Source organism: Calliopsis andreniformis, chromosome 12 (genome assembly GCF_051401765.1).
Source record: "Calliopsis andreniformis isolate RMS-2024a chromosome 12, iyCalAndr_principal, whole genome shotgun sequence".
Classification (NCBI taxonomy): Eukaryota; Metazoa; Arthropoda; class Insecta; order Hymenoptera; family Andrenidae; genus Calliopsis; species Calliopsis andreniformis.
Genome location: NC_135073.1, coordinates 1,103,551 through 1,117,617, shown reverse-complemented (window position 1 = coordinate 1,117,617; position 14,067 = coordinate 1,103,551). Strand labels below are relative to the sequence as shown.

Below are 14,067 nucleotides of genomic sequence, written 5' to 3'. Positions count from 1 at the left end.
ATGACTTTTTTGATTTTGGCTTTAGTGTGGAGTTCAGTGGAGGAGTACCGGTTGGGGACCCCAAATATGATTCGAAGAACTCGACCCTGTGCAATGTGGACTTTGTTTAGCTGCGTGATGGATGCACAACACCAGAGGTGCATACCATAGGTTAGGACCGGTCTGAGGCAGGAGCGGTAAATGTGTATTTTTAGGTTTCTACTTAGCCTGGAGTTTGGTGCGAGGTGACGTCTGATAGCTGCCGTGGCTGTATTTAGTTTGGTAATTCTGTCATCTATTGCTGGGATCCATGTCATTTTGTTGTCGATGATTAGGCCTAGGTATTTAACTGTAGGTGACCATGGTATTTGTGTGTTGCAGATGTTTAGTGATTGTGGTGAACGTCGTTTTTTCCTGGTGAAGAGGATGGCCTGTGTTTTAGAGGGGTTCACCGAGAGCTTCCAATCTGTGAAGAACTGTATTATTATGTCAAGATAGCGTTGTATTTTTATGGTAAGTCGATTTAAGTCCCAGGATGCGGCGTAGATGGCTGTGTCGTCCGCGTATAGTGCTAAGAAGAAGTGCATGAGATCTGGTATGTCGTTGATATAAAGTAGGAAGAGAACCGGTCCCAGTATTGAGCCTTGGGGGACTCCGGCTTCTACGAGATGGTTGCTTGAATGAGTTCCGTTGATTGAGACCTGTATATATCTGTTATTAAGGTAAGATTGAATAATTTTGATAAGTGTAATCGGGAGTTTTAGGTTATACAGCTTGTACAGGAGACCGTGGTGCCAGACAGAGTCGAAGGCTTTGGAGAGGTCAAGTAGGATCATAGCAACTGAACGACCAACGTTTAGTTCATGCGTGATGTTTTGAGTGACTCTAAGTAGTTGATGGATTGTGGAGTGGCCGGTTCTAAAACCAAATTGATGATTTGCAAGTATGTCGTGTGTCGTTAGGTGTTTGTTGAGGAATATGAGTATACATTTTTCGAAGATTTTGCTAATTACTGGTAGAAGGCAGATGGGTCTGAAGCTCTCAGTGGAGTTTTTGGGTTTCCCTGGTTTATGAATGGGGGTGACTTTTGCTATTTTCCAGTTTGCAGGGAAGTAGCAGTGTTGAATGGAGGAGCGAAATATGTAATATATTTGTAAAATGATTCTTTTTGAAGCTTTTTTTAACATTAGAGGAACTATTTTGTCTGGGCCTGGGGACTTGTTGTTGTTGAGGTTTTTTATGGATTGGAATATGTCTTGTAGTGGAATGTGGAGTTCATCCAGGGGCTGTGGGGGGTGAATATTTTCAAAGCTTGTGAGGAAATTTGCTACTGAGTTGTCATGAGTTGATGCCAGGTTGGCAGCTGTGGTGTGGATGTGTGCGAATACTTTTGCAAGTTCCTCTGCTCTGTCTTTGTCATTGCCTGTTAGTGTGCCGTTGATGTATAGAGGTGGGATTGGGTTGTAGGTTCTGGTGAGAATTTTGTAGGTTTTCCAGAAGGTAGGATCAGATTTTTTTAGGGATTTTATGTTATCAGCCCAGGCTTTCCTCTTGAGGTTTACCAGTCTACTATTAATTTCTTTGGAAAGGAGGGTGATTTGTTCACGAAAGAAAGGGTGTCCGGTTCGCTGTTGGAGTTTGCGGTATCTGCGTCTGATGCTGATAAATGACTTGAGTAGGGAGTCGTTGTGAATGTCTCTTTTGGTTTGTGAGAAGGATGAGGCCTTATTATAGCAGGACTTCAGGTGTATGGTTAGGTGTTCGATGCTTGAATCAATGTCTGCTATTTGGTGATGCTGTGGCGTCAGTTGTAGGTTGTGGGTTAGTTGCTCGTATTTAATCCAATCAACTTCCCTTAGAGCGTCCGGGGGTCTGAGTTGATTTCCTTCGGGCCGAAGGAGGACTGGCCGATGCGGCGTAGAGAAGTCGTCTGTTGTGTGACATTTAAAGGTATAAGGGTGATCAACAAGGTATATATCCAGTGTGGAGGGGTGACGCCTGTGGTTATTGTGGAAGGTGAAGTTTGGTGGTTTGATTATTTCGTAGGAGCTTCTTTGGGAGTGGGTGAAGAGTGTATTTCCTGAACGGTTGTTTGTAGGGTTGTTCCATGAGGAATGTCTGGCATTGAAGTCACCACCTACGATAAGGGGATATCCAATACCTGAGATGATGTCGAGGTCTTTGTTAGTTAAGTTGTTGTTGGGAGGGTTGTATATTGTGCCTATGAAGAGGGAAGGTGACAGGATTTTTACGAAGGCAGCTTCGAAGTTATTTGAGTGTTTGACTGTCAGAGGAAGGAACTTTAATGATTTGTGTATCAGGATGATTACACCACCTCCACGTGGTCCGAGGGTTCTATCTTCTCTGTGTGAGTTGAAGTTAGGAATTGAGAAGTCAGTGTTGGGAGTGAGCCAGGTTTCGGTAATTAGGGCAATGTGGATATTGTGGAGTGTGAGGACATGTTGGAGTTCATTTTTCTTGCTGGTAAGAGAGCCAGCGTTCCATAAAAGAAAGTTGGGGCAGCGGTCCATTAGTCTAACATTTGGGATACTGCCATGAAAGCTTGAAGTTTTTCAAAGTTAGTTTTACAATTTCTGAGGCGACTGAGGAGTTCTTGTGCAGCTGTAAGCATTTTGTCGATGTTGCAGATCTTATTGATCTCTTGGAATGTGCCCATGAGATCTTCGAAGGCTGTGGGGGGCGAGGATAGATTGTTTTGTGGGGCAGCTATGGTGTGTGAGGGAGTTGGGCCCGTTGTTGATGTTGTTGTAGGTAGGCAGGCCTGTTTGTATGAGGTGCCTGGGCGAACGTACGAGTTTGGTAATGTGCGTTGAGGTGGTGGTTCGATTGAGGTCTTGTTGGAGGGTCTGGATGCCAGGAATTTCTGGAGTGCAGGACATCCACTATAGTTTGCAGTGTGAGTGCCTGCACAATTTGCACAGGTGGGAGGGATTTCGAATACCTTGGTGCAATCAGAAGAGCGGTGGTTTCCGGCGCACTTGACGCATTTGGGGTTGTAGTTGCAGTTGGATGAGGAGTGTCCGAAAACTTGGCAGTTGAAACACTGTGTATGTGTTTTGTTTGGCATGAATTTTTGCCAGTAGACACGTGTTTGGAAAAGGTGTCCTATTTTAGTGACCGATGAGAGGCTGGTCCCCATAGGGAATGAGACTTTGTAAGTGGCGTAGTAAGATTGGATGTTTTTATTCCCTAGGAGGGAGACAGAGGTAGGGTTGGGTCCGTTTTGCTGAATTTCTGTGAGGAGTTCTGTTGGGTCCATTTTTGGGAGACCCTTAAGTACCGTTGATAGGTATTTTTCAGAATTTAGGGTAAATGTATGAAATGGGACTTTAGATTTAGAGAGTTGAGCTTTGAGGATCTTGAAATCCTCAACGTCACGTAAGTTAACCCTAACTCGATTGCCGAGAAATTTAAGGGTGAAGTTAGCATTACCGAGGTCCTTGATGAGACTGGATCTGAGTCGGATTATATTACCGTCGAAACCGGCTATGTAGATGGGAGGAGGTTTGGAGTCAGTGCGTTGGGGGGTGGGTGCTGAATCTGTGGGGTTTATTGGGGCAGCCGTGTGACCCTGCTGGGGATTAGTGGTGTTTGATTCTATTGGCTGGGTGGAAAATGAATTGAATAGTTCAAAGCGATTTTTCGTGGGAATGTCGGAGTCGGAGTCAGTGTAGTTTCTGTGGTTGAATTTGTCTATATCCATAGGAGCGCTTTCCTTGGATTTGGTTTTCTTGGAGGGTTTGTTTCTGCGAGGAGGAGTTCGAAAACCATCATCACGTGTGGGTGGGGCCGTGGACCCAGAGGGGTTAGGGAATGCTTGGTTTAGCATTTTGTTGAGGTTTGTAGCGAAGTTTGTGTCCATACTCACAGGTGATGCCGATCGGGAAGAGTCATTTGATGGTATGACTGGAGTTGTCCTTAGGCGATTGGATTGAAGGAGGGTGTCCTTGTCCTGGTAGTTTGCCAATGAGGGCTCCGTTGCTACGGTGTTTGTAGCGTCGATGATCCTGGGGTAAGGGTTACTGTCCCTTAGGGTTGTATTCCTCCGCCCATGTGGGCCCTTGATTTTGAGAATCTTCGATGTGATACTCAGCTTGCCGTCTTGGATTCCGTGTCCTTAGAACAATTTACTCACTATGATAGGTCACTGTGACACCACTCGGGTGCTGTCTACGTAAACTATGCGCGCGAGGAACAGTTCGAGGTTAGCAGCTGCGTCCGAACAGCTCGGGCGCCAGGCGATGAATCCTCTCTATCTCCTTGCTGGTGCTGGCGTCGCCTTATTTATACCAGAAAATTGCCTCCCTCTTTTGGACCCAATGACTTCCCTTGATGTAGGAGTAGCGTCGTGTTGCGCCTGCGTGTTCAGAAGTCATCGTAGGATATGTGCTCTTGATTGGTTTGGAGATCTTGGCGCATGCGTCTGGTGGTGCTTGCGCGGACGTATTGAGAGTATCGCTCGCCGATTGGTTTGCGATGTCGCTGCTTAATCGTCATCGTGTTGTCAATGCGTGTTCCATCGCACGCCATAGGGTGTCGCTTCAGTGACGTACTGATTTTATGCACATGCGTAATGCTGTGTGTACGCAAGCGCGTCGCTGGCGCGATGATTTGATCTAGGGGATTGAGGTTAGGATATGGTTGTGTGCTCGGGTCACTGCCACTATACAGATTTAGCTGTCACTTTATCATTTATAAAATATAGAAGAAAAATTGTCTTTTAAAATTCGATTTCTTCGTAGGCGAAATCGTAGCTGGTTTCGCACTTATAATGATTTCGTCATTACATTATGATACATGTTATTTATTGTTCACTAAATGTATAAATAATAACATCGCTAATGAATACCTGAAACGTATCGCACTCATTGCAAACAGTACGAGAGGTTCAGTGTCAGTGATCCTTGCATCGATGAGAATGTAGCAATAAAGTAAATAAATTATTTACTAGATACAATCAATTGGAGCTTCTGTAGAAAATATGGTTTAATTGATGATATTTGCAAGAAAGTCCGGTAGCCGAGTGCGAATATGTACACGCTCATAATATGGTAAAGGTCCTGTGTTCGAATCTCTTGATAGCATTTAATTTCTTTTTAACGAAGTAAGCAAAGAAAGGCATACGACGCCGTATAACGTATGAGCGAAACAACGTGTTTCAGTGATTCAAAACGAAATTACAAAAAAACTATACGTGATAGGGAAATACGATTCCGGATTCGGAATCAACGAGAAAAGATACATAAGAATCAGTGCAAGTATTGTCTGTAAAAAAGGTTCAGTTTGACAGTATATTTACAGAAAAACCACAAAATCAGCATTTTTCAATTATTCGAAGCGGAATTATATAAAAACTATACATGATAGGAGAAAATTGATTCCGGATCTGGATTCAGTGTAAAAAATACTATTAGGATCAGGTATTAAACATTGTGTAACAAAGAATGAGGGCAGTGTAATTACACTGATAATTATCAAGAGAGCGGTCCCACTACAGTCAGCACCAGCGATCGTGAACCACCGACTACCACCGATCACGTTTCAAGTATATCAACTATTACCGACTACCATCGATCTTATATTAAATGCTATCGACTGATTTGATTTTCTGCAATCACCGAATGTAAAAGTGCATACGCAATGTAATATGTGTAAGTGTAATATGTAACAGTATATAGTAGGCATTTTGCTGCCGCATTTGAACGATAAGGACAATACCAATTTTCGAAAGTTTTTTTCTTGTTTTTTCAATTGAAAATTAGCATTGCCCTTGTTTCTCACGTGAAACAACTGCGTGTTTGTACCGGACCTAAAATCAAAAAAAAAGATGTTACAGTGGAAGAAAATTATACCCAAACAATATGGTTCCTCAGTGGAATTGACTTACTCATAAATTTAGTTAGAGAGCAATCGGATATTTATAATCCTTGAAAGTGTATATTCGAATGTAAATGTTATTGATAAAATCTGGCACGAGATTGCAAATCATCTGCCCACTAAATCGGGTAAAATTAATAAGAATCAGAGGTATGTGGTAATCCCGAATATGTCGCAAAGATCGGATCAAGTCAGGTCAACACTTTCATTTTCCGAAAGTGTCAGGAACCCGTTCAGATATTGATATTGTTGTGTTGTAGTTGCTGTGTTCAAGAAAAAATGGCAGATACTAAGAAGAGGCTATAGGACACGAAGGCAAGAATATAATAAATTACCCTCTGGATCTGCTGCCAACAAAATTAAACAGTAGGTGTATTTTAATTCTTTAAGATTTCTAGACCACATTTTACAGAAGGAAACAAAATCACAAAATCTAATGCGAAGTAAATTTTTTATGTATAACTTGTAACAGATAAGGAGGCCGCGAAATCCCCACTCGCACATGGCGACAAACGCGATTAGTTACCACCACGGCCACAAGGCTGCAACCGCGAAACTTATGGTCTCACGAGAGAATTCGCAATACCACAATCATTATACGGCGCCGTGATAGCGTCAAAGGGAGATAACATACCAGCTATCGGAGCGATCGTATAGCGAGCATTAGTCGAAACAATCTTTATAAGCTGGGTCTTTCTCTCTCTTTTTACAAATATCTGATATTGTACAACGGGGCTCGCCTAGGTAGTGTACACCGCTCAGCAACGGAATACCTGTTTAACCGCCGGTCCTAACGGGAGAGCAATCTCCGCGTCGATCATCCCTGACCCTTCATGATCACCGCATGGAGTATTCTGGTGGGCCACAGGTAACGGGCTCCTCGGCCAGAACTAGGGTCAGACAGGTGGTGTAATCGCCATGGACCTGTAATGCCATTACCGACTCCGATTCTGCCGATCCTCCTTTCCCACGAACTGTATAAATAGCGAAGCAGCGGCTCCGACATCTGCCGACCAGGCATTCGTCCTACCGCTGTAACCGAGGAACAGCGGATCCCATCCAACTGAAAAATGCCCAACAGCAGCTCCTGCTTGGCCTTTTGCATTCCGGGGTAGAGGCACCTCCGGCCTCTACCTCGCGTTACACCGTTCTCGAACCAATAAACTTGTCTGTCACTAACTGCTAGACTTCTTTCACTCGCCTATCGAACCCGGCACCTGATTGAGTCGACATTTCTTTCCTCATCCCCCGGTGACAACATCCCGACGTGGTCACAAATTTGTCAAGGTTAGGTTGAAGGAAAATAACAATTAAAAATTAACAATTACAATAAACTTAGAGGATTATACATAGCATGGATGTATGCTCTCAGTCAAATACAGGGATGTCAAGTGGTCAATCGTAATCTAGCTTCACTCAGCAATGACATTGAAAAAGTTTATAAAAATACAACAGAACTAAGCAAAAAAATACGACCAAAAAGAAAATCCGATAGAAAATTTGAATAGTCCTATGACTGGTTATTTAAAAGAAAAAACTATAATTGTAAATCTTGAATAAGTATCAACGATTGCCATCAATACAATAAATTGATATTGCTTGTAATTATAAAATAAGGGGCCACACTTTGATGATTTACGAATATGAGTGTCACAAATACGGAATTAACGTGTTGTCATTGTGTGTGATTTTTCCTAAATATTCATGTAAAGTTTCTGTAGTTCTCTTCTACACTCCTAGCGCGTGTGAATTGGACAGAAAATGAATGGGAAGATGAACACATTAATCCTTTTTATTCCAAAATCTCATAGGGAATGTTTGGCGTTGTCTTATGGATTGTTGGGAGTAGGCAGATTCATTGTTATTCAACAACACCCTTCGATTTTCTACAAAGCACGTCACAGAATCATCTAGCCGAGGCAAGTATCGTCGAATTTTGCTGTCTCTTTATCAGGTAAGTCATTCGTTGTTTTAATGACAATTATCATTACTGCGATTCGATTAGCTGTCAGTTCCCGATGCGATCAATATTGTAAGGTATAATATTTTGTCTGATTACAGGCGGATTTACCAAATTTTTAATTGTTTATAAATAATTAACGAAGCCCTAACTACCAAATCATCATTCTTGATTTTCGTTTTATTTTGACCTCTAGAATTGCATTTTAAAACTTCTCCCATCTATAGCCAAACAGCCTGTATACTTATAGATGTAAACATGTCGTGAAACATGTACGTAACGTCGTATGTTGGCAAGATGTATAAGCTATACTAGTACGACTTATACTACCTATGCAGTTTCAAAAGAGCGATATACCAATGTTTCAGACATGTAAAACTATTTTAATCTTCGATTTGAATACGTTGTTAATTTTGATAAGAAAAAAAGAAAGCAATCTATACATATATTCTTTATAAAGTATACAAGATAATATTTTTTGTAAGTATATATTTCAGTCATTAATTTTCGCTTTACTTTAAAATTTTAATACATTATAAAATATTTACATATTTTGGAGATTATAATTTTGCAAACTTTTTTTTGAATTTATTAGTTAGTGTCGCATTAACTATTTTATGGGTTATTAGCGATTCAGGTAGGTTATCAGGAGATGCGGTAGCATCTCGTACCAACTGCGTAATCGGTTTTTATCATATAGTCAAATATTTATCTATTTTATCAAATAGATACGTAGATTTCGAGTTTTGCGTTATTGAGATCGAGTGATACGTCGTTGAAGAGTCACTTTGGTGCAGGAGCCACGATTGGACCAGACATTCTACCTTTATCGAATGTGAAAACGAAAGCGTTGAGTTTGACTGTGTACCTAAGCACGTCCTAGTGCACGGTGTGACATAATCTACAAGAAAGGCGAGGAGACTATGCTCCAGGTCGCTCTCTCTAAACGACTCTAAAAGCACGGTCTTAATGGCTATGGATAGACCCATGGACACTACACCCAACAAAAGTCTCGAAGTAACCCTAAATATGTCTACTAGAAATAGATTCCTCTGGTTGATCTGTGCAACAACAATAACGATTTTGAGTCTTCCCCAAGAGGGACACTTCCATCACAAAGACTACTGAAATAGAAATTAACAAACAAGAACCCAAACAAGACTTATGCAAACCACTTCCCATCTACCTAGTCAAAGGTAATCTTACAATTAAGCAATTGGCTGACTGGCTGCAGCAGTCTACCCAGCATATGTCCAGCTGAAGAACTTGGGCAGCCAAATCAAAATACAATTATATTTAAATATAATACTATAAAGATTTCATTTCAATGGCAGAACAAAATAACTTACAATTTCATTCCTTCTCTCTTCCAGAAAAGTCCACTACAACAGTCCTAAAAGGATTAGATAAATTCCCAGTAACGGACATACTGGAGGAGCTTAAATTTAAATCTCGCTCTTGCACACCAAAATCTATTAGGAACACTCTTACATACTTTTCTACAGCCTGCAGAAGATCCATAATACTACCGATACCCCAAACCAAAAAAGGACACAGCCCTACCAGCTAGCTACAGATCTATCAATTTGCTCAGCTCCATGAGAAAAATCCTAGAAAAAATGGTATTATTTCAAGTTCATTCCTCCTTGTCCAAAAACAAAATCCTTATTAATGAACAATTCGGTTTCAGGCAAGGCCACAGTACCATTAATCAGGTACATAGGATAACGGAGCACATTGCTCACGAAGCAAACAGAAATAAAATCTCAGTACTTCTCCTTCTGCATCTCCAAACGCGTTTGACACTTATTTAGCATGAAGACGTAATAATCAAGTTAACAAAGTACAATTTTTCTCCCCAGATCATAAAAATCATCCATAGTATCCTTCAAAACAGAACAGCTGCAGTAAAGGCGGGAACCCAGCTTTCCACCAGGGTGCAAGTAAAAATGTGTGTTCCACAAGGATTAATTTTAGGACTCATATTCTTCAACCTATAGACAATATCCCTAAAAGCAAAAACACTCAATTAGTTCTCTATGCTGATGACATCGCTAACATCTCCTCCTTCCAGCAACTCAAACAAGCAGTTCACAATGTTACAGACCACATGATACATATTATGCAGTATTTCAAGTTTTGAAACCTAAAATTAAATGTTCTAAAAACTGAAGCGATCTTCTTTAGAAAAAAAAGGAAAAATAGACACCACTCATAAGATACAAATAGACAGAAACCTGATTCCATGGTCAGACTGTGTTAAATACCCAAGAATCTAGCTTGAGAGAAAATTTAATTGAGTATCAACATTACTAAACAGGTAGGAACCTCAATAGGTATAATGAAAACCTTATATCCACTTATTAATTCAAATAGTCCTTTGTCAATTAATATCAACCTATTTCTATACAAAGCTTGTGTTAGAGCCTCAATTATATATGCTGCACAAATCTGGTGCACTGCAGCTAATAAGCACATTAGAAAACTTCAGTCTGTCCAAAATAAATTCTTAAAAATCATACTTAACAAGCCTAGAGATTACCCTACTGACCAACTACATGATGAAGCAAATATACACAAAATCAAGAAATATATCACCAAATTATCAATAACATTATATAATAACAATCATACGAATCCACTCATTAACTCCCTCGGGAAGTAGGGTGATAAAAGTGTTGCCCAACGGACGCTACGAGTTAAAGCTGCTCACATAAGGCAGATATCGTGGATTGTGTGATGGACCATTTAATTGCTTTTATTTTTTCCTAGATTATTGAGGGTGGCGTAGCTGAGTTCAAGGATGAAATATAATTCACCCATGTCTGTCTTTTGCTGTCTTTTAAAGTTTTGTGGGCTATAACATTGAGTTTTTTAAAGTTGGCGAGCTTTTCTGTGGTTTTATGTTTTGTATATCTGTTGAATGCGTGTTTACAGTCTTTTATAGCTTGTGAGCATTGCTCATTCCACCATAAGGTGTATTTGGATTTGGGGTTATTGATTTCTTTTGTTCTTGGTATAGCTATGTTGGCTGCATTTATTATAACTTCTAATAAACGTTCCAGAGCTATACTTATGGTGTTAGAATTAATAAGATTTAGTTCTGCCCTTTGGAAAAATGAGTTAGATATTGACTTACGAAACAGTTCCCAGTTGGCTTCTTAAAGTTTCCACTTTGACGGTTTGTAGAATTTACGCCTTCGGTTTAGGTTGTATGTCACCTTAATTGAGAAGTGATCGCTGTCATGTAGATCATCGACTATGTTCTATGTGATGTTTTAAGTTATATGTGGACTGCAAAGAGTCATCTATCGCACGGAGACGACGGTATGCCCAGCAGAAATGGGTAGGTGCGGTTGAATTTAATAATACGAAGTTGGTTGAGTTAATTATTTTCTTGATGGTGGTTCCTTGTCTATCAGTTTTGTACGATCTCCGGAGGGTGTTATGGCTGTTAAACTCTCCGAAGATGATACACGCTTTTGGTAACTGGTTGATTAACTGGGTTAATTCTGATTCATTTAACTGTTGGGTGTTTGTTATGTGTAGGTTTTGCAAATTTTATTTGAATTCGATATTGAGATATTGATAATATTTGTAATATACCCTATAAGGACGGAAACTCCCCACTCCCGCGAACCACGAAACCGCGATAGTTACCGCCACGGTCGCGAGGCGGTTACCGCGCGAATCACGATCTCGCGATAAGATTCGCAGGCCATCTAGCTGATAAGGAACCGGGGCGACTAGGGAAAACATAGCATGCATATAACAGTAGCGTGCATATAACAGAGAAGCGAAACGGCTCCGAGCGCTCTCTTGTAACCGCTCTTTTTTTGTGAACTTCCAACGAGTTCCACCGGACAGGTGTATACCGTCCGGTGGTTGACAAACTCGTTTATCTTCTGGTAATTAGAGTAAGAGACACTCCACGTGGACTACCCTTGGAGCTCCGTGATAACCGACCAAGCACACGTCGGAAGGTCCACGGGTAAGGGTTCTTCGGTCAAGGCTAAGCGGATAGACGCATACCACCCCGGACATGCTTGACCACCGCACCACCTTCCCTCTCCGCTTCACGAAACATCTGCTGTAAGCAAGCAACCGTCCGGAAGTCTTCGACTCCACCGTCCGACCGATCCGGCTCCGGGAGTTTCCGACTCCAACCGAGTGATCAGTACCAACCGCGGAGCAGCGGCTTCAAAATCGACTTACAGGGGCGGCGGCCCCTGCCTCGCCGTCCTCTGGTGACCACGCTGAACGTAGTTACATATTTTGTAAAAAGTGTCTGATTAATGTGTCTGATTTTCTTAAAACTTATTTTAGCTTAAAAAAATAATAAAAATACGAATAGTACACAAATGTCTGCAAATTATTTATTTCTAATTGTAGATTATAAAATTAAATAGTTTTAGTGAGCCTGCTGCGTATTTTATTTTTATCGTAAACTAAATTGTTGCCTACCTTTTTCCTTGCAATCTTGAACACAGCATGTTTGTACCATTTTTAATAATTTATAATGTAAGGTTAATGCCGTGTCAACCATTTTCAATTATTTTTTGCTCACATACAGAGTGTCCCAGCGAACACTGTACAGTGCGTTAATTCCTAAACTATTAGAGATACAAAAAATTGTTCATATAGGATTGCATGGCCCGAAGGGGCCAATGTATTAGCGAAGGCGAATTTTTTATAAGATTATTATTACATAAGATATAATGGTCAAGTTTGGTTTTTTAAATGGAACTATATATTTTTTACAGATCAGTTGATAGTGTGTTTCAAGACGAATCTAGTGACGTCTAATTTATGTACTTTTTTAAATTAATTTTTGAGATATTGTGTTTACAAGTTTAGTGATTTTCGTCGGAAGAGAACCTTTCTGACCAGCAGGTACTGCGGACGGTCTATTGTTCTCTCCCGATGGCGCGTGTTATCTAGGCATTACCCCTTGAAACCGATACTAAGGTTCTCTTTCCACGAAAAGCACTAAATGTAGGCGCAATATCTCGAAAATTAATTAAAAAAAGTATATAAATTAGATGTCGCTATCGTCATTTCATCTTCTCAAAGATGTCTTCAGGATACGCTGAAACATGTAATTTCGATATCTCGAAGACATCTTCGCAATATCTTTATAAGCTCCTGAAAGATGTCATTTTGATGTCTTTAAGAACCATGCAGAATCGACAATCACCACTTTGTAACTGCCATGCACGGATTGCTGCGCTGTGAACTGTGAACAGTGACGCCAAGGAAGTCTCTACAGCGCGGCGAACTGTCGTCGTCCCAGAGTGAGGGTAAATTATAGTAATGGAATCAGGACTAGAGGGGACGCATGCCTTGACAACGCATTGCGATGATGCAACACCACTTTGTGTTATGTAGCGATAACCATATAACCTTATCCATGTGACAGTTTGCAAATATAATGAAGAATAAAATGAGAAGTCAAAATTAAATATATATATTCCGACACAATTGTCCCGCCGAGCCGTATTCGGGCTAGGACGAGCGTGTAGGATCAGACCGCTACGCGTCCGCGGGCGTTACGTATCTTGCGTTACCAACGTAGAATGCACCTTCCGTTTTACGAATCGCAGCCCAAGCTAGCGCTTAACACGGAGAGGGGCGAGGTTTTTTCAGGCGTGGGGTGAGCAACATATTTGGGATTTTGATTTCTTACGACGAGAACGCTAGTTGAAACACGGTTTACTGGTAAAATAGGAGATGTATTTTAGCGAGAAACGTAAAGACTTTGTGTGAGATTCTTACAAGCAATAGCCCGCGACATGTGGTCGCGGGGAGGTACCCATTTCTCGCTTAGACGATCGCGTAACAGTGGTTTATGGACGGTAACGAGGCTGAAACGCACGTTTCGGCACGCGTGAGATATCCGTCCGCGCGGCTGCGGTTACGATGGCTCGAAACCAGCAGGCCAAAGATATTTCCGCAAGCGACGATCGTTCGCTTTCCTGCTGCGAAGCCGCAGACTCGATGTTCGTTCGAGCTAAACCCGGGTAAACCTCAGGTAAACCCGCTCGTGAAGGCTTTCTTCCTGCCACACGGCCTATGCGATCACCAGGAGTCGGCCCTCTCGTACTCTCGCATTCGAGCCTGGATGTTCTGAATACCCAGGGAGAACAACGGGGGAAGACTCACCACCTGTGACCCACTCGGCGTCCCGTACAAGAGATTGCTGCGTGCGACAGGATCTCAGTACGCGACGT

General features: G+C 41.4%; 1 long non-coding RNA gene across 1 annotated transcript; it reads left to right on the top strand.

The window, feature by feature from the left end:
- The first annotated feature begins 359 nt into the window (after nucleotides 1-359).
- On the top strand, nucleotides 360-7,112 carry LOC143185680 (uncharacterized). Its single transcript, XR_013002946.1, has 3 exons — nucleotides 360-492; nucleotides 6,138-6,243; nucleotides 6,350-7,112. It is a non-coding gene; the product is annotated as an uncharacterized LOC143185680 (long non-coding RNA).
- The last annotated feature ends 6,955 nt before the right edge of the window (nucleotides 7,113-14,067 follow it).